Source organism: Canis lupus, chromosome 24, assembly GCF_048164855.1.
Source record: "Canis lupus baileyi chromosome 24, mCanLup2.hap1, whole genome shotgun sequence".
Taxonomy (NCBI): Eukaryota; Metazoa; Chordata; class Mammalia; order Carnivora; family Canidae; genus Canis; species Canis lupus.
Genome location: NC_132861.1, coordinates 45,933,914 through 45,951,887, shown reverse-complemented (window position 1 = coordinate 45,951,887; position 17,974 = coordinate 45,933,914). Strand labels below are relative to the sequence as shown.

Here is a 17,974-nt window from a genome sequence, read left to right as displayed (position 1 = left end):
CCCCAGGAAACGAGCACACTTCACCCTCTCTCAACCTCAGGTTCTCAATCTGTGAAATGGGATACCAACAGCCACCTGGCAGGGAGAATTAAGGAACACCCACCCGTTGGTGTCCCGCAGAGGGCTGGCAGGGGTTGTCATCATGCTCTAGATCAGCGCTGGGCGACCCCATGGGAATTGATAGGATGTTATTTCCCTACGAGGATGAGGTGAGGGCAGCAGCAAGGGCCGGATCCAGAGCGGCAGCAGGGGAGCCCAGAGAACAAGGGAGACGAGGGTGCAGGGCAGCAGTGTGGGTGGGGCTCCCCAGGCTGTGCGTGGCCTGCTGCTCTGAGGGCGTCTTCATAGGGGGCTCCTTCCTCTTGGATTGCCAGGCCGCTTCAGCTCTTCAGCTTTGCTTTCTGCTGTGACCTTCTTCCTCCCTCTGGGCTGAACTTGACTTTAAGAGGGAGAAGCCTGGGGAGAAGGGTGTTGGGGGGGCTGCCCCCCCGCAGGCTGAATGGGTCTCTGAGAATGGGGAGGGTAGTCCTGGAGCCTTGCATCTAGGACTCTCTGAAGTTGGTGAGACCCCTGGCCTCAGGGTTCACTTTTCACCCAATATTCTGGGCAGGAGCCACAGAGCAGGGCTGCATCCAGTCCACCCATTTTCAGAATCAACGTCTCATTCCCATCCCACAGTCTTCCCAGTCTCCATCCCTTCCCACCAGACTTTCCTGTCAGCCTCTTCTGAAGTGCTTGGGAGAGGGAGGGGGTCATCCACACCAGTCCCCCTAACCCCGGCCAGGCCAGTCCAACCTTCTCCAGTGGGGACACCCCCCTACCTTAGCTGCTGGGATCCTTGGTTGGGGGGCGGGCTCTGCTTTTCTGCTTTAATCAGAGACCCTCAACTTCATTTCTTTTCATTTAGTGAGAAAAATCAGTTCAAAGGAATTTTGCTAAAACTTCCAGGAAAGCAGAAACAGAAAATACACGAAAGCACAAGTCCACCTGAGTTTCTATAGCATGCAGTCCTGTTCTACGACTCGCGGGGTGGGCAGCTCATCTCTCAGGCTGAACCAGATGAACTCCTCATTCTGTCCATCAAAATGGTCAGGTACATTCAAAAAAGACCCGTGTAACAGCTTTATTGAAAAATGTCATATTTACAATGTGTCAGAAATCATATCCTTTTTTTTCTTCTTTTTTTTTTAACTTTTAAACATGATGGAAAACTTTAGAGAAGGAGACAGTGTCAAGACCAAATTCTTTGAAGTCAAAAAGGTGCAGAATTTTGCATACCGCTGCTCAAGCTCCTGACTGGAAAGAACGCAGGCCATTTCGAGGTTCTGCTCGTCCCCCCCTTTCTGTGTGTATTATCTTTCCTGGGGTCTCTCTCCGGAGGCTTCCCTTCCCTTTTCCCAGTCGCGCGCTGTGGTTGCATTTCTTTGAAACTCGCTAATTTAACGAAACGCCCTCGGTTTCCACTGTAATATTCACATGGCTCCTCCTCCTACATGATAGATCCTCCCTAATCAATAATTTTTATTCTTCTTGCTTCCAAATCTTTTTGCGACCACGAGATGATCGTTTTAGAAAACACTGTCTCTCTGACAGAGACATTTCCTGGAGTCATGTGGTTCCCGTCGGTGTTCCTTCTGTTTATCTTCTTTTGTTAAGATAAACCAAAATCAGATTTAATAAATTACATTTAAAATATTCAATCAGATCCCTTTATAGCAAGCCTCCTATCAGTTTATCTCTCTAAACGTCTTATCCGCATCAACACGACAAGAGATTTCTGGAAATGGTGGTTATTCATTAATTACAGCTACTTCTGATAGGGAGACTTATTTTGTTTTGCTTTTAACTTTTTTTTTCTTTGTGCTGCCCTGCCTCGCCTGAATTCTTTAAAACCAGCAGGTAGCATTTATACAAATGGGAGACAGGAAGAGTATGAAAGAAAAGTAGGGACAGGAGGAGGAACCTTAACACAAATTCACCCACTAAATGCTAAAGTCAAAAGTCGGTTGAATATAGGCAACTTCCTGTGGTTCAGTGCATTACAAATACCTTTATATTGTTTGAGGCAAGTGTTCCCAGACCCATTTTACAGGGAAGGCCACTGAAGCTCAGAGAAATTCAGTGATGTGCCCCCAGACCGCATCACTAGAGGAGCAGAGATGCAAACTGGTCCTGCTTGCTGAGGAGGGTCATGCCCTTGACCCCAGCCCAGCCCCGCCTCCCAAGTCCACAGGTGTCTCCTGACCATGCCCACCGGCCTGGGTTTGTCCAGGGTTTATCACAAAGGTGGAAGGCTCTTCTTGAAAAAGTGGGGGGGGGGGGTGCCTCCCCCTCCAGGAGAGCTGGCTGTGCCCGGGAAGGGGGGCCAGAGGGGACAAGGTGGGGCAGCTGAGATGACACCTGGGGTGAGGTCTTACAAATGGCAAAGCAGCAGGCAGAGAGACCAGGGGCCAGGAGGACTTGGAGCAAGGAGGAGGAGAAGTCAAGGCTTCAGATGCCTGCCACCAATGTCCTTCAGTACCCATCTTATTTCCCCAGGGCCCCTGAGGTCTAGAATGTCGCGTTAGGGGTGCCTCAGCCACTCTCCCCTTTCTGAGTCCTGCTGCCAGGCGTGGGGTAGAAGGGGAGAGCACATACACCAGGGCCCCTCTGCAAGGCCTAATCACACTCCAGCTAGGCATGGCTTGTCCCCCCACTCCACCCCGGCCCCCCTGCATGGAGCCCCAGGCCCTATCACCTGGGGTCCAGCAGAGGCCGCCAGCCTAGGACCAGAGGCTGGGAGTGGGGGGCAGGGGCCTGCGGAGGGTGGAGCCAATAAATCTTCTAAGGCAATTATGGAGGTAAGGCATAAACACAGCTCTTCGCCTGCTGCAGCCGCCCCCTCTCCTGCACACACATACACACACACACACACACACACACACTCTAAAGCGTGGCCCATTTGCAGGGTAATGGCTTTGCGACAGCAGGAATTATCTGCAGCATTAGAGGCAGCCAGACCAGGTGGGGCAAACAGGGGTGCAGGCTGAGCCTCCAGGATACGGAGGGGAGGATTCAGGGACCCTGGTGCTAGGAGCTGTGCCCCTGAGGATGCCACAGAGGTGAGAGGCATCCATGGGGACTGTAAAGGGCTTGGTGAAGACCAGGGCCAGGAGGATGGCCCCTACCTCTGCTGTCCACGGTCCCTTCCTTTTTGCTTCCAAGGCCTATAAGTGGCCAGACAACGAGGAGCAGTAACTTAACCCCTTGAAATCATGACCAAGCAGCCCCCTGCACTTGTCCTGGCCTCGGGGGTTCTCAACCCCAGACTCCCGTGTCTGCCGACAGCCTACAGAAAGAGGCCAGGAGTGACCAAAGGGAACCCTGGGGGGGGGGGGGCAGCGCTCCAGTCGTGGTGACAGGGGTGGCGGGGTTGGTGTCAGTTGGTCTTTTCCCTCTGTGATTGCCCTAGGAACTGGGGCCAGGTTGCGCAGCAGTGCCAGGGAGGAGGGGGTTAAGGAGGGAGGGCTCCTTCCTTCCCCAGAACAGGAAGCTGAAAAGAGCTACCACCTGGGTTCTAAGAAAAGGCTTCTGAATGCTTGTTTCAGGGTGAGGATATTGGGGGCTTATCTCCTGCCCCCCTTTAGCCCCTAGCCTGGGTAGGAGCAGCAAAACCTCAGTACAGAAAATGGGGCAAGCTGAATCTTCCAGGCTGCTTGGGACCTGGAGGTCATGTTGATATGGGGGCCCTCATCCCCCCCACCCCCACCCAGGGCTCAGCCAGGCCTGCTGTCTGACATGGGGGTGTTGGTGAATCATGCCTGCCAGCCTGACAATAAAGCCAGGGCTCTATGACTCTGGTGGCAGCAGAGCATCCTGCCCACCTGCGGGCACACCCAGATTGCATTTGCTGAAATAAATTGCTGGAGAAAATAAATCCTGCACACATGATTAATGGGAGGCAGGGAGGCAGGCAGCCGCTGCAAAGAGCCGCTGGGGAACAGAGTGACAGTCGGGCACAAAGCCAGAGCTGCCGTGGGGCCTCAGGGAAGGGGCTCTAGTGGCTCTGCAGTCACGGGGGTGACGGTCGCCCTGCCACTGCCACCAAACAGGGGGTCTGAGCCTGCAGGAGGATGGGGCCACCAGGGGCTCAGGCCAAGCCCCAGCGTGGCTCTCCATCATCACAGGTGAAATGTGGAGGGGGCTGATCCCAGCTTGGAGCTACCCTGACCTGGGTCTGACTGTTCCTGGCAATTGGGGGTCCCCACGGACCAGAGTGGGGAAAAAGGCTAGGGTCTCAGGAGGAGGGACAAGGGCTGAGGAGAAGGGACTTCCCTACTGGACAGCTGTGAGTTCTTAAGCAAATCACTCCCGGTCTGGGCCTCAGTCTCCCGGTTTGCTCAGTGGAGCTAGTACCTGTGCCTCTCTCAAAGGTGGTTGAGAGGCATAGCTGAGGCCGCAGGCAAAGCCCCTACGTGGCTGAGGTGCTCTCAGGGGGCCATCCCAACCAACAAAGGGGTAGTCAGCATCTCTGAAGTGTCCATGTTCGTGTTGTGCTGGGGACTGGGGTATAGTCTCTGCCTGCATGGAGCTTATAGGCAAACATTGAAAATCGTCATCATGGGGGCACCTGGGTGGCTTAGCTAAAGCATCTGCCTTCGGCTCAGGTCATGATCCCACGGTCCTGGGATCGAGTCCCACACCAGGCTCGCTCCCTGCTCAGCAGGGAGACTGCTTCTCTCTCCCCCTGCCCTCCCACCTCACTTGTGCTCTCTTTCAAATAAATAAATAAAATCTTGAAAAAAAAAGAAAATCATAATCATAATGACACAAAATGGAAGTCATTTCAAATGCACAAGGTGCTGTGAAGGAAAAAAAAAAAGCCTAAGTGCTGGAGGTTACAATATAGAAGTCAAGGTAGGTTTCTGGGGGGCACTGAACACAAGAGAATTTTGGGCAGAAATGCAAAACTTTGACAGTATCCTCTGTCAGTGAGGTTGCTGGGAAATAGTCTTTTTTTATTAATAATAAATTTATTTTTTAATTGGTGTTCAATTTGCCAACATACATAACACCCAGTGCTCATCCTGTCAAGTGTCCCCCTCAGTGCCCATCACCCATTCACCCCCCCCCCGCCCTCCTCCCCTTCCACCACCCCTAGTTCGTTTCCCAGAGTTAGGAGTCTTTACGTTCTGTCTCCCTTTCTGATATTTCCCACACATTTCTTCTCCCTTCCCTTCTATTCCCTTTCACTATTATTTATATTCCCCAAATGAATGAGACCATATAATGTTTGTCCTTCTCCGATTGACTTACTTCACTCAGCATAATACCCTCCAGTTCCATCCACGTTGAAGCAAATGGTGGGTATTTGTCGTTTCTAATGGCTGAGGAATATTCCATTGTCTACATAGACCACATCTTCTTTATCCATTCATCTTTCGATGGACACCGAGGCTCCTTCCACAGTTTGGCTATTGTGGACATTGCTGCTAGAAATATCGGGGTGCAGGTGTCCCGGCGTTTCATTGCATCTGCATCTTTAGGGTAAATCCCCAACAGTGCAATTGCTGGGTCGTAGCTGGGAAATAGTCTTGTCATGGGTTGGGGAGAAGTACCTGCTCAAACCCCTACCTGAATCACAAACACTCTTATTCCATAATGAGCTCTTTGCTTAGGGCATTTTACCCCACAGATATGTGCAAAAGTACATTTATGCAGGAATAGATTACACAGGTGTTCACTGCATCGTTGTTGTTAAGAGCAAAAAAATAACAACCCAAGTATTCATCAAAAAAGGACAGCATTAAATAAACTGAACAACCACACAGTGGAATATTATGCAGCTGTATAAAAGGACCAGGGCATCTATTGTTATGGAGAGAATGTCAAGATAGATTTAGTGAAAACAAAACACACAACAGTGTACAGTGTACGCTCCCTTTTATGTAAGAAAGGAGGAAAAACAGAACACAGATTCTTATCTTCCTCAGAAGGCTACACAAGGAATTGCAAGAGTAGCCATCAGGGGTCATGTGGGAGGGAAGCCGTGCATGGGGACACCGAGGCAGGGAGGCTTTGTATTTTGCATTGCTTTGATTTTTGAAGCATTTGAACGTATGCTCCGCTGCATATATTGTTTAAGTAATGTTTGAGGGCCTTGGCTTCTTCCTGGAGGACTCGGTGCTCAAGCCCGCGCCGGGGCGACTGAGAAGGTTCGAGAGCGCTGGCCTATTCTGAACAAATACAACCAAGCGTCAGGGAGGCACCTGAGGCTCCGCACGTGTGGCCCATACCGGCGGGACTCTGGGCCCGGTGCTCACAGAGGGGCCGGGACTCCACGGGGGCGCTGGGGGGGTGGGGCGCTGGAGGAGTGACCCTATCAGGGGACCCGGCGCCCGGGAGTGTCTGGAGGGACCCCCACCCCCCACCCCCCACCCCCCAGCCGATGGGGGTCCAGGAGGGAGAAAGGGAGCGCGGCTTCGCGAGGACGCCCTGCTCCGGGGCTGCCCGCGGGCTCCAGGCTCCAGGCTGCGGCGCGCTCCCCGCACCCCCGCCCCCGAGGCAGCCCCTCCCCCCGACCGACCCGGCCGCGCCCCAGGCTCCCCAGGGCCCAGCAGGTGCGGGGCGCCTCCTGGTGGCGCTCCGAGGGACACGCAGGCCTTGAAGGACCCAGAAGCCCGGGACGGGGTCCAGCACCCCAGGGAGGCGTGGAGGGCTAAGTGAAACCAAGGGGTCGCACAGCTGGGACAAGGGATTCAAACCCCAGCTTCAGGGAGAGATCCTGGGGCAACCGAAGGAAGGAAGATTCCGTGACTGTGGCTGTCCCCAGCCGACCTGCAGCCGATGGGCTGCGCCAGCCCTGTCCCCCCCACTCCCCCCACCGCCCTTGCCCTCTCTCAGGCCTACCCATAGAAGGGCACAGCTGCCCTGCCTGGCGCCCTTTGGGGCGCGGGGGGGGCGAACCTCCTGCGTCTCCGCCCTTCCTATGATCTTTCCGCCTTGCCCTTCTCTTTCTCCAAGGCAGCACCTGTTCTCTGAATCACCCTCCTCCTCGAGCCACAGCACCGAGCAGCTCTGCCCACCTGTGGAATCCCGGAGGCGCAAAGTGGAGGACGGGCCTCAGGATTTGCTGGGCCCCTTGTCGAACAATTATTAAGAATTCAAAATGGCCAAAAATTAAAATAAAATAATAAAATAAAATAAAATAATTCAAAATGGTGATGGCAGAGCACTGAGCCAAGTGGGGCGTGTGAGTGCAGGACCGTGACGCTGAGTGGGACCAGAAGCCAGGGCTGCTGTGAAGGTGGCGGTGGAAGGGGGGAACGCAGAGGGTGGGGTGGCTGGGCTTCCTACCTCTAATCCTGGGCACACGGGCTCCTAGGCCTGAGGTTGGTGGCTCCCCTCACCTCATCCTTGTGTCTGAGCATCTCCTCTGAGCATCATGAGGTCTGAACATCTTCTGGATCGTCCCTGCTGCCCAACTCATGTGCGCACACACTGCAGTGCTCATGCACATATGCGCACCGGGTCAGGGGGCTCCTCAGAGCAGAGGGCCGGCCCATCAGAACCAGGCCCTGCGGGCTTTATGAAGTGCTTATTTACATGCACTAGCAACACTAAGCCTATAGATATACCCACTTTGCGGATGAACAAACTGAGGCACGGAGAGGTTGATGGTTTACCGAGAGGAGTCAGAGTCCCTAGGTCTGGGCATGGACAGCGGGGGAGACCCCTGTGAGGAATTAAGAGGGCTGTGGGAACTTGCTTTAGCTATTGTCTAGCTTACACAGTCCTGGCTGTGGCCTGGGGGAAATAAAATAATTTACAGTAATCTGTGGAGTTCAAGGAACTGTTAGCATGTGCCAGGCTCCACTCCAGGCATCCTACAGGTTCTGACTCAGGGATCCCTCACAGAAGCTTCATGCAGTAGGGGCCATAGTCACCCCACTTTACAGACAGGGACCATGTGAGCTACAGTCAGGTCACACACCCTGCTGGGGGCCACAGGACAGAAAGGGGAGAGTAAGATATATTTTTAAAGATTTTATTTATTCATGAGAGAGAGAGAGAGAGAGAGAGAGAGGCAGAGACACAGGCAGAGGGAGAAGCAGGCTCCATGCAGGGAGCCCGACGTGGGACTCGATCCCGGGTCTCCAGGATCACGACCTGCGCTGAAGGCAGCACTAAACTGCTGAGCCACCTGAGCTGCCCTCCGGGATCACTCTTTGAGCTGAAGGCAGACACTCAACCACTGAGCCACGCAGGTGTCCCTAAGGTAGGATTTGAATAAAGGCAGGCAAGGTCTCCTGCCTGAGCCAGTACGTGGCATACCTTTGAGGGTGCTGGGTGAGGCCAACATGGTGACAGAGGGACAGACTGCCCCCTGGTCTCTCTGGGGTCCATCTCCGTCCCATTGTGCTCTCTCTTGCTCCCTCAACTTTGAGCCACATTGTCTCTGAGTTCTGCTTCAGGCCTGGCTCCATCTTCTCCAGGGGGTCCCCACAATTCTCAAGCCCTATCATGGGACCCAGCCTATGGGGGATGTGGGGTTTGCTGAGTGAGGGGCTCCTCAAGGAGTGCTGGTGCTTGGAGTCGGAACCCTGGCGTCTGGTCTCCCGTCCCCCAAGAAGCAGGCTGCCCAGGAAAGGGTGCTGTCCATGGCGCCAGAGGCCCTGCCCCTCGGCCTGAGCCAGTTCCGACAGGTCCACTCTCCCCACCCAGTGCCTTCCCAGCCCAGGAGGCTCCAGATCAAGTGCAGAGACATTAAAGTCTTGAAGCCATGTGGCATCCTTGCCCTGTATAGGTCAGGCATCTCACCTCTCTGTACCCTCCCCGCAGTCCTTGCCTGTCTCTCTGTCCCTCTCTCCCTCTCTCAGACACCCCTGCCCCCTCCATCTCTCAGTGAGTCGGGGTCTCTGTCTCTATCACTGTCTCTCTCTAACATCCCAACCTCTGTCTCTTGGACTCCTCCCTTCCCCTCCCCTGTCTCTGCTGTCTCTGGTTCTCTCCCTGTGCCCCTCCTCCCACCTCCCCCCTTCCCCCCCACCTTCCCAAGTCCTTTTGTACCCCCCCCCACGCTCCCCAGGGCTCCATTCTCAGGAAGCCTCCTCCTCTCCCCACCTCTCTTCCCAGCCATGTTGGGGCAGAGGGGGAGCAGGAGCACATTTCTTCTTGTCCAGGCCTAATATCTTAATGCAAGGCCATTACTCACCCGGAGTCCAGGCAGGGCAGGCCTCTCCCCTCCTCGTTTGTCATCCAGAGTGAAGCCTCTGCGTTGTTCCTCGGGGATCAGATTAAGGGATTGACAGTCAGGATGAACAAATTTAGCGGCCGGTGCTGCCTCCTCACTCCCTCCCACCCCAGCCTCTGGGGCTCCAGGTCCCTCAACCTTGCACAGGGGAGGTCTGAGGCCCCAGGGAGTCCTGTTGCAGCTTCTACTCCTCAAAGTGCCTGCCAAGGGGAAGGGGTAGTAGGAGCTTTTCTCCCAAGTGAGGAAGAGGAAGAAAAAGGAGCTGGGTCCAGAGTGACCTCTACCCCTGGGGGCTGTTGAACATTTACTATAAAAAATAGAGCAGCTAGCTCGAGAAGGCCCTTTATTAAGGACCCTTTGAAAGCCCTTTACCTGGATTCACTCATGCAATCCTTACAACTGCCCTAGGAAGTAGGCACTATTATTACCCCCATTTTACAGGGACTCAGAGAGGTGAAGTGACTTGCCCAATGCCACACAGCTAGTGAAGTCTGTCAGCCATGGTGCTTTTTATTTTTGTTAATTTTCTCAACACAACGTCTGTGGGAGAGGGACCAATGTTATCCCCCTCTGACAGGTGAGAAAACAGGTGTTTGTCCAGGTCTAGAGCCCTTGGGCATGGTTCTGTTCCCCTATATGGTCCTGCCCTCCCTCCGTGTCTCATCTTTCCCAGGGACAAGCTCAGCTCCGCACTGCTGTCTGCAGAGCAAGTATTACTGTAGCCATGTGGGGGAAGCAAGAGTGAGGGGCTCCCTGGCCTGGCCTGTCTGCCCCTCAGTTCCATCTCCGGGGCCAGATCCACACCCCCCACCCAGGGCTCTGGAGCAGGGGCTGTGTCGAGAGTGACCCCCGATCATCACACCTCTCTCAGGCCTTGTCACGAGCACCTGCTGCCTGGAACCCAGACCCCAGAGCTGACAGCCAGGAGCTGCCTTCGTGGGAGGGGCAGGGGAGGGGCTGAGGCGCACACCTGGAGCCTTCCCACAGCAGCCTGGACACCAACTCTCTTCCACTTTCCACATCAGCCGGGTTCCCATAGTAACCTCCAGCTTGCTGTCTCCTAGCAACTGAGTGGTCCTCGGAGGGGGAGGCAGAGGAGTGGAGAGTGGCTGACATTTGAGGCCAGAGAACTCAGGTTCGCGTTTTGGCGATGCGATGTCAGAGCTGTGAGGTCTTTGGCCGGTCGCTTAACCTCTCTGAACCCCTGCTTTCCCTTCTGTGACATGGAGATGACACTGCTCAGGGACGAAGCGTTTGGGACAGAGCTGACAACCCGGGAAACCCAAAGGGTTATGCAAAGGTGTGGAAATAATGTGAGAGGGCCAGGGGGACACTGTTGGGCCTGGGTGCGAGCGGAGGGAGGTGAAGCCTGGGTCCGGGTCCATCATGAGAGACCCCAGCCTTGCCCGGCTGGCCCCCCCGCCCAGAATCCTTGGCCCTAGAGATCACCACGGGCCCCAAGGACTCTCCAAGACAAACCACACGCCGGGGATGGTTCTGCTTGTCCCCTTATAAAACCACAATGTGCTGGCTTCCGGAATCAGATATGTTCTGTGCCCTTGACGTGGACCGCTTCATTTTACCCAGCGAACTAGGTTCTTTTGTTATTGCGGGTGTCAGTTGGGGAACCCCGGGCTCAGAGAGGCCATGCGCTGGGCTTGCTTGTCCCGGCTCTCCGCAGGCAAGAGGGGGCTGGAGCCCCGGCTCTGAGAGCCAGAGTCCTGCCACCTGTCCCTTCCTTCTCCGGGATCGTGATCCGGAAGGAGCGAGTGTGAGAGGAGGGGTGACTAAGGAGGGAGGTGCCCGAGGAGGGGGTTGGGAGACCCGGGACAGGCCGGGGCACCTGAGGCAGGGGACAGGGTGCCAGGGGGCAGAACGGAAATCCCTGGGCCGCTTAACCGGTGCGGACAAAGTGCCTGGGGGCTGTGCCTCCCCCCCACCCGAACCCTCTCGGGAGGGCAGAGGCGGGGGTGGGGGGTGGGGGGCGCTGGCTCGGGGTCAGCCGGGGTTCTCCGCACCCACGGGCGGAGGCAGGCAAGGGTCCAAGGGAGGGGTCAAGCCCGAGAGGCAGGTGCGAGGAGGGGGGAGCCTGCGGCCCGAGTGCCCTGGGGGAGGGTGCGACCCCCCCCCGCCTGTGCCCCGAGGCCCGGCCCGACCCAGCCTGCCAGCTCCGCCGGTCCCGGTCCCTGTCTTCGCGGGGCTGGGGCAGGGCTGAGCCGACCCCCACCAATATTCCCCTGGGAGCTGGGTCTCCCCGCCGCAGGCCAGGAGGCCCCCTCCCCCACGCCGCCCTCCGGGCTGAGCCTTTCCCCTCCACACCCCCCACCCCCAGCTCAACCCCCCTCTGGGCCAGAGCCAAGGTCGCTGCGGCATCTCTGGACGCTTGATTCAATTAACTAATTCCCGACAAGACAGATGTGCAATTCCCCACCGCCTGCCATTGGGCGGAGATGGAGCTCCCCGCGGGCGGGGGGCGGGGCGGTGACGTCAGGGCCGGTAGCTGACGTCATGGGCGCCCAGCCAGGAGTCCCGCAGCGACCCGGCCCTCCCAGGCTTCTGCAGTGAGTGCTTGCTTGCGCGTGTGGTGTGCACACCTGTAGCTCCATGCGCCACCCCTCTAGGGGACGCCCTGGGTCGCGGGGGTCTCCACTGGGTCCACGGTTTGGTCCAGCTAGGCTGACTCCTAAGGGTGCGACCGTCCCCGCCCTGGCCTTTCTCCTTTGCCCTCTGAATTTGCCACGGGGGCCCCGCCCCCCCGGGTCTCTTACCTTGGTGGAGCTTTCTGGTGAGTGCGTCACAGTGAGGTCCACGCGTGTGCATACACACCCAGGCATGCACACACAAGTGCACACAGAGCCTACCTGGACACACAGGTGTATGGCCTCGGAGCATGCTTCCAGACGAGCACACAGTGGTGCCCAGGGGCACACACAGGGACACAGGGAGCCACGGTAGTATCTCAGCCACGCGTGCACACACATGTGCCCACGCATGCACGCCCTGCAGGCCCCCCCTGGCCTCAGCCCCTCCTCAGACTCCTGGGCCTCCTGTGGGGGTGGGGTGAGGAAGGGGCAGCAGAGGGGGAAGGGAGGCCTCGTCAAGGACACCAGCAAGGAAAGAGGAAAAAAAAAAAAATGAAGTGGAAGAAATAAAATCAAAAGGCTTTTAAGGCTGCTCTCCCCAAGTAGTTGATGTCTTGGCTGCGATTGCCGGCAATGAAATATGGTGCTCTCTGATCGCTTAATGCACAGAGCCCTGCAGCCCCTCCCCCTGCTCAGAGGCAGTCCCCTCCCCTACCCCTCCACTCCCCTCCCCTCCTGATCCTCCCTGGCAGATCTGCCTCCTTGCTCCCAAATGGCCCAGAGTGTGTGGTGGAGGGCACAGCTGATGCTCACTTCGAGTCTGGCATTGACCCCAGGAGGGGCTCCAGAAGCCACAGCTGGCATGGGGACCCCAGCCCACAGTCTGGGCAGGAGGGGAGAGCCCAGGGCTGGGACCCCTGCCCATGCCTGGCAGTCGTGGAGCTCAGGGTTCTCCCTGCAAAGATGCTGGGTCTGGGGGCCTCAGGGCTGAGGCATCCATCCTCAGCCAGGAAGGGAAGGTCATAGGATCCATGTGTGCCTCATAGGGATCTTCAGCAGCCTCCATGGAGAGGCTGAGACTCTTGGAGATTTTGTGTGTGTGTGTGTGTGTGTGTGTGTGTGTGTGTGTGTGTGTTGATGGGGGTGGATGACTTGGGGGGTGGGGGGACGGAGTCCTGGCCTAATTCTCAGCCTTTAGCTAAAAACTAATCTCAGTCATGGTTAAAAGGCCTGGCTTTCAGCCTCAGCTCACATTCAGCTCCATCACTTCCTGGCTCTGTGACCTTGGGCATCTGTGAACCCCGTTCCACACCTGCAAGGATGGAGCGAATCATAGAACTGGCCTTATAGGGTTATTGGAGGATTAAAAGAAAATATATGCGAAGCGCTTAGCAGGGGCCTGTGCAGGGCGGGAGGAGGGCCATAGCGGGGCTAATTACGTAACTGCCCACTGGCCCCGCGCCCTGGCCCTGGACTTGGAGGGCCCGCTGCCCCTTCCCCTTCCCCAGGCGCTCTCCTCCCCCACCCTTGCTTCCACACCCCACCCCGCCCCCAGGCAACTGTTCACTCTGCGCCTTTCTGTCAGGGCTGCCAAATTGGCCAAATCTCCGTAATGCTAAAAAATTGGCCCATTAGCTGGCAGGGAACATTGACAGGAGCGGGGAGCGGAGTGTATTGCTGCCACAGATGTGCCAAGAGGGCCAGAGGGAGGGGGCTCCAGGGCTCCCCTGGGAAACCAGCGATGCCCAGGGAACGGTCAGTTGCCAGGGTGTGTGTGGGTGTGGGTGTGTGTCTGGGGCCCTATTCTATGCCAGACATACTGCCAGGGGCTTCCACACCATCACTTCATATAAACCCCACAAAGGCCCTGAGAGTTTGGCCCTGTAATTGTTCCCATGTTACAGATGAGGAAGGTGAGGCTCAGAGCACCATTGCTCAGGAGAGGACTTACCCCTGGTCTGAAATTCCACTGTGCTCCCTGGAGCCCCCTTCCCGGGTATCCCAGTGGCCCCCCAAATACCCCAGAGGCCTTGCTCCTGAAGTCTCTGCCCTCTGTCCCATCCCTGTCCTGCCTGTCCTGCCTCATGGGGGTGTCCCTCACTGGGGCAGCTGGCCAGAAAGGTGGTCTTCTTGGGATCAGCCATGCCCAGTTGCTCCTCAGTGGAGAGAAATGAGGTGTGTGGAGGTCACCAGGTGCCTGGAGGAGGATGGGGAGGGAGGCTCAGGGCTTCTGGCTGGCCCCCCGCCTTCCCTCTTGGGGGTGCTTAGACAGGGGCTGCCCACCTGAGGCATTCCCCAGACTGGGGGCCTAGTCATGGGCCCCGGCTCTTCCCTGATCTCCTTGTTTAGGATCTCAGACAGACACATTGTTCCCATTCTCAGATAAGAAAACTGAGGCTTAAGGAGGCCCAGTGACCTGTTCACAGCTGGGCAATGGTGGCTCTGGTGTTTAATCCAGATTAGTATGACACCAGAACCTGAGGTTTTAATCCTATTGCTCTAGTGATGGGGAGCGACCTCACTGGGTGTCACGTCCTATTCGGAGACAGTTTTAATCCTGAAAATGTGTTCATTCATTCTTTCATCCCTTAAATGTTAAGCCCCTCCTAATGCCAGCACCATGCACTGGAACACAAGATGAATAAGGCCCTTCCCTACCCGGGCCTGGCTGCTCCATGCGGTAGAGATCAGCACTGCCTCACTAGCAGACCCAAGGAGGCCCCCCTAATCTGCACCTCTGCCTGCCCACCCTCCCCTTCTGCATCTACTTGCATATAGTATGCCATTGTGCTCAGCTACATGGATCCAGGGGTCTCCATGCCTGCCCTGGAGAAGCTGAGACACCTGTTAGCGGGGTTCAGGGCCCCTCTGGTCCTTCCTCTGCAGTCCCCAACATCCCACCCCCACTGCCAACAGACCTCAGGCAGGGTGGTAGGTACCTGATGATGCTGACGGTGGGGATCGTGTGCTGATGGGGTGGATATGGGGGTGATGGAAAGGAGGGGGTGATGCAAGTCCAGGCCCAAATGATGGGAAAGAACCGGCAGAGAGAAGAGAGAAAGGGGGGGGCGTGCATGCAGAGAGGTGCCGCTCACTGACCTTTCACCTGCCCCACCCAGTGAGGCCCATTTCCTCAGCTAGCCATGGGAAGGCTGGGACCTTGCTCCTTTCCAGCCGGGGTCTGACCAGGCACCTGGAGCATGCGCATAGGTCCCGACAGACAGGGTGAACCCCAGCTCTCCTGCACCAGGGGCCCTGTCAGCAGGGGACCAGGGGTCCAAAGTGACAGGCACGGTACTGGTGCATGGGCCTTGGGCAAGGGTCCCAAGGTTGTGGCCTTTCCCTCAGGGCTCTGAGGAGGGTGGAGGCAGAGCTGTGGAATAAGGCAGGCTCTGCAGGAAGGGACGGTCATGTGGGCTGGCATGGGCAGGTTGACATGGTGCTTCTGAATTTGGGATCAGACCGGTTCAAATCCAGTTCTACCACTGACAAGCAGGGGTGAGGGGGTGGGGGACGACTCACTGTTTCATAATCTCCTCGAGTCTCAGCTTCATCACTGTCCTGGCACACGGGATGATATGCTATCTACTTGGTAGTAGTGATTTTTGCAACAATCCTGCAAGTTGGAGGCTCAGCAAAATGCCTGGCATGGAGGAGGCACTCCGGAGAGGTCACTGTCTTCATTCTTATGGCCTTTGTTGGCTCCTCTGGGCTGCCGCAGATCCTGCCAGCACCAGACCCCAGGTGCTCACGGCTGGGCGAGGGGCTGGGCTGGGGACCCCTGCCACTGGGCCTCTTGGCAGGCAGGCTGGGCTGGCAGGCTGGGCTCAGATGGCCCACCTCCCTGTCCCCTCCCTGTGCCAGGCGGCCCGGCCCTCCATGGCCCCCACCTCCTGGCCTCCCCCTGCGCCCTCTCCACAGGCTGGTGAGGGCTCTGACGTGTGAAATAAAAAGGGATTTTAATTACCTCTCAGCAAAACAGCAATTAGAGAGAATCACAGCCCAACAACAGTCTCCTCCTCCACTGCCCCCGCCAGGTCTTTCTCCCCTTTTTCTCTGGCCCCCACCCCAGCTCTGAGGCTGGATGGAATAGGAAGTCCTCTGAGTCAGCTCAGGACCCTGTGCCCCGGGTCTGGAGACGGGGAGCCAAAGGCCATGAGCTGGTCTGTACTAGGGACAGGGCAGAGGGGACAAAGAGCTACACAGGGAAGCCCCCTGATGGCTGAGGGCTGGTCACTCAGGTGGGGTCTCCCTGTGTATCTGCACCTTGGAGACAGCCAGTACCCATATCTTTGGGGTCCACATGTACCCCGGTACCTGCCCATCCCTTGTGTGCATGCACATGCACATGTGTGTACGCGTGTGTGGCCTGTATGACCGATGTGTGTGCACGCAAGCGTTTAGCACCCCAGGGCAGTGCAGCCCTCAGGATGAGCCCTCTGCGCTGGGGAAGCTGCACAGTTTTCAACAGGCTTTTAAAATAATTGCCTGTGACCCTGAGCCGAAGCTCGTGTCCACTGGGCGCCCCCCCACCCGGGCCCCTGCTGCCTGGGGTCACTTCTTGGTCCATCTGCACAGCCTGCAGCTCTGCATTTGGGGGGGGCGGGGAGGGTGGGGTGGGTGTGTCCACAGGTGGCCTGAGGCTGGGGGCGGCGGTGGTGGGTGGCTGATTGAAGAGGTAATTGCAGGCAGCAGGCCCTAGCTAATGCATGTTATGATTAAGCCCCATTACGGAGGGAGGCCGCTGGAGCATGGGGGCGGGGGCGGGGGGAGGGCAGGGAGGCTGATTCTGGGGGGGCCTGCGCCAAGGCTGATAGTCTTTCTCATGGGGTGGGGGAGCAGGCTGCCACTGCCACCTCTGCGGTCCCCTCCCCCTCCAGGACTGTCCCTGGGAGAGCCGAGCTGTGTCCCCCGGCACACACACCCCTGGACGACGGTCTGAAAGCCCTGTTCTGTGCTCTAAGGGGCCCAACCCGGGGTTAGCAGCAATTTCCTGGCCATTAATCTTGGGGTTCCTGTGGCTGTCAGGGGCCCCCTGGCCACCGTAAGTCTCAGCACCAGGGGATAGCATGTCATTGGGCTGCAGAAGCCAGGATGGCTGCAATTAGGTGGCTGACACCAGAGACCCCAGCCCCACCCCATCTCACTGGGTGCCATAGGTGCCACTCAGGCAGCCCTCCTGCCCATCAGCTGAGGATGGTCCCGGCCAGAGCCCCCTGATCTCCTGCGATGTGGGCCTTGGAACTGGGCTTGCTTGTCCGTGGGGAACAGGCCTCGGAACCTTTCACTTCACAGAAACCCAGAGAAGTTACACACTTTCCCAAGAACACACAGTAAAGGTTGGATCAGACCTTGTGTTACCCTCGAATCCTAGCTTGGTCACTTGCCAGCTGTGTGACTTTATGAGTGTCACTTAACCTCTCAGGCCTCAATTTCTGCCTCTGAAAAATGGGGATAATAGTGGCATCTACTCCTAGAATTGTTATGAGGATTTAAATGAGACAAAGTAGCACTTAGAGTCCAAAACCTTTTCCAGAAGTCAACTACTCGTACTTTTAGCATGGCCTCTGCTCTTTGACCTGTGTCCTTTGTGGTAGGCAGAGTTCTAAGATGTCGCCTAAGATTCCTGGCCCCTGTTGTACATACACACACAGACTCTCCCCATTTTTCAATCAAACACAAACCTGGGTACTGTTATGAAGGGATTTTGTAATTGTAATTAAGATTCTGAATTAGTTGAACTTAAGATAGGAAGGTTATTAGATGTAATTACTTGGGCCCTTTAAAAGCAGTTTCTCTGGCTGGTCGATGAGAGGAAGACAGATTCAAAGCATGACAAGGATTCAGTGCCAACAAGATTGTCCACTGATGACTTTGGCTGGAAGGGCCACCAGGCAAGGGGTGCAGGTGACCTCTAGTTGCTGAGAGCAGCCCCTGGTTGACAGCCAGCAAAGAATGGACACCTTGATTCTATACTGAAGGAATTGGATTCTGGCCCAACCAGTGAACTTGGAAGAGAAGCCTGAGCCCCAGGGAGAGAGCCCAGCCCCCACCCACCCTGACTTCAGCGCCATGAAGCCCTGAGCCGAGAACCCAGCCATGTGGAGCCTGGAATTCTGACCTACAGAAGCTAAGATCATAAATTTGCTGTTTTATTTTA

At 56.6% G+C, this 17,974-nt stretch overlaps 2 long non-coding RNA genes across 4 annotated transcripts; one reads left to right on the top strand and one right to left on the bottom strand.

Moving 5' to 3' along the window:
* Positions 1 to 5,905: 5,905 nt before the first annotated feature.
* Positions 5,906 to 11,067, bottom strand: LOC140616198 (uncharacterized). 2 transcript variants are annotated; one of them, XR_012016734.1, is made up of 4 exons: positions 10,095 to 11,067; positions 9,194 to 9,262; positions 6,889 to 7,064; positions 5,906 to 6,215 (listed from the first exon to the last, which is right to left on the bottom strand). It is a non-coding gene; the product is annotated as an uncharacterized lncRNA (long non-coding RNA). The 2 variants fall into 2 exon arrangements; XR_012016735.1 differs by lacking the exon at positions 6,889 to 7,064.
* On the top strand, positions 10,296 to 17,974 carry LOC140616197 (uncharacterized). Of its 2 annotated transcripts, none has more exons than XR_012016732.1 (2): positions 10,296 to 10,532; positions 17,607 to 17,974. It is a non-coding gene; the product is annotated as an uncharacterized lncRNA (long non-coding RNA). The 2 variants fall into 2 exon arrangements; XR_012016733.1 differs by having other exon boundaries at positions 17,604 to 17,974.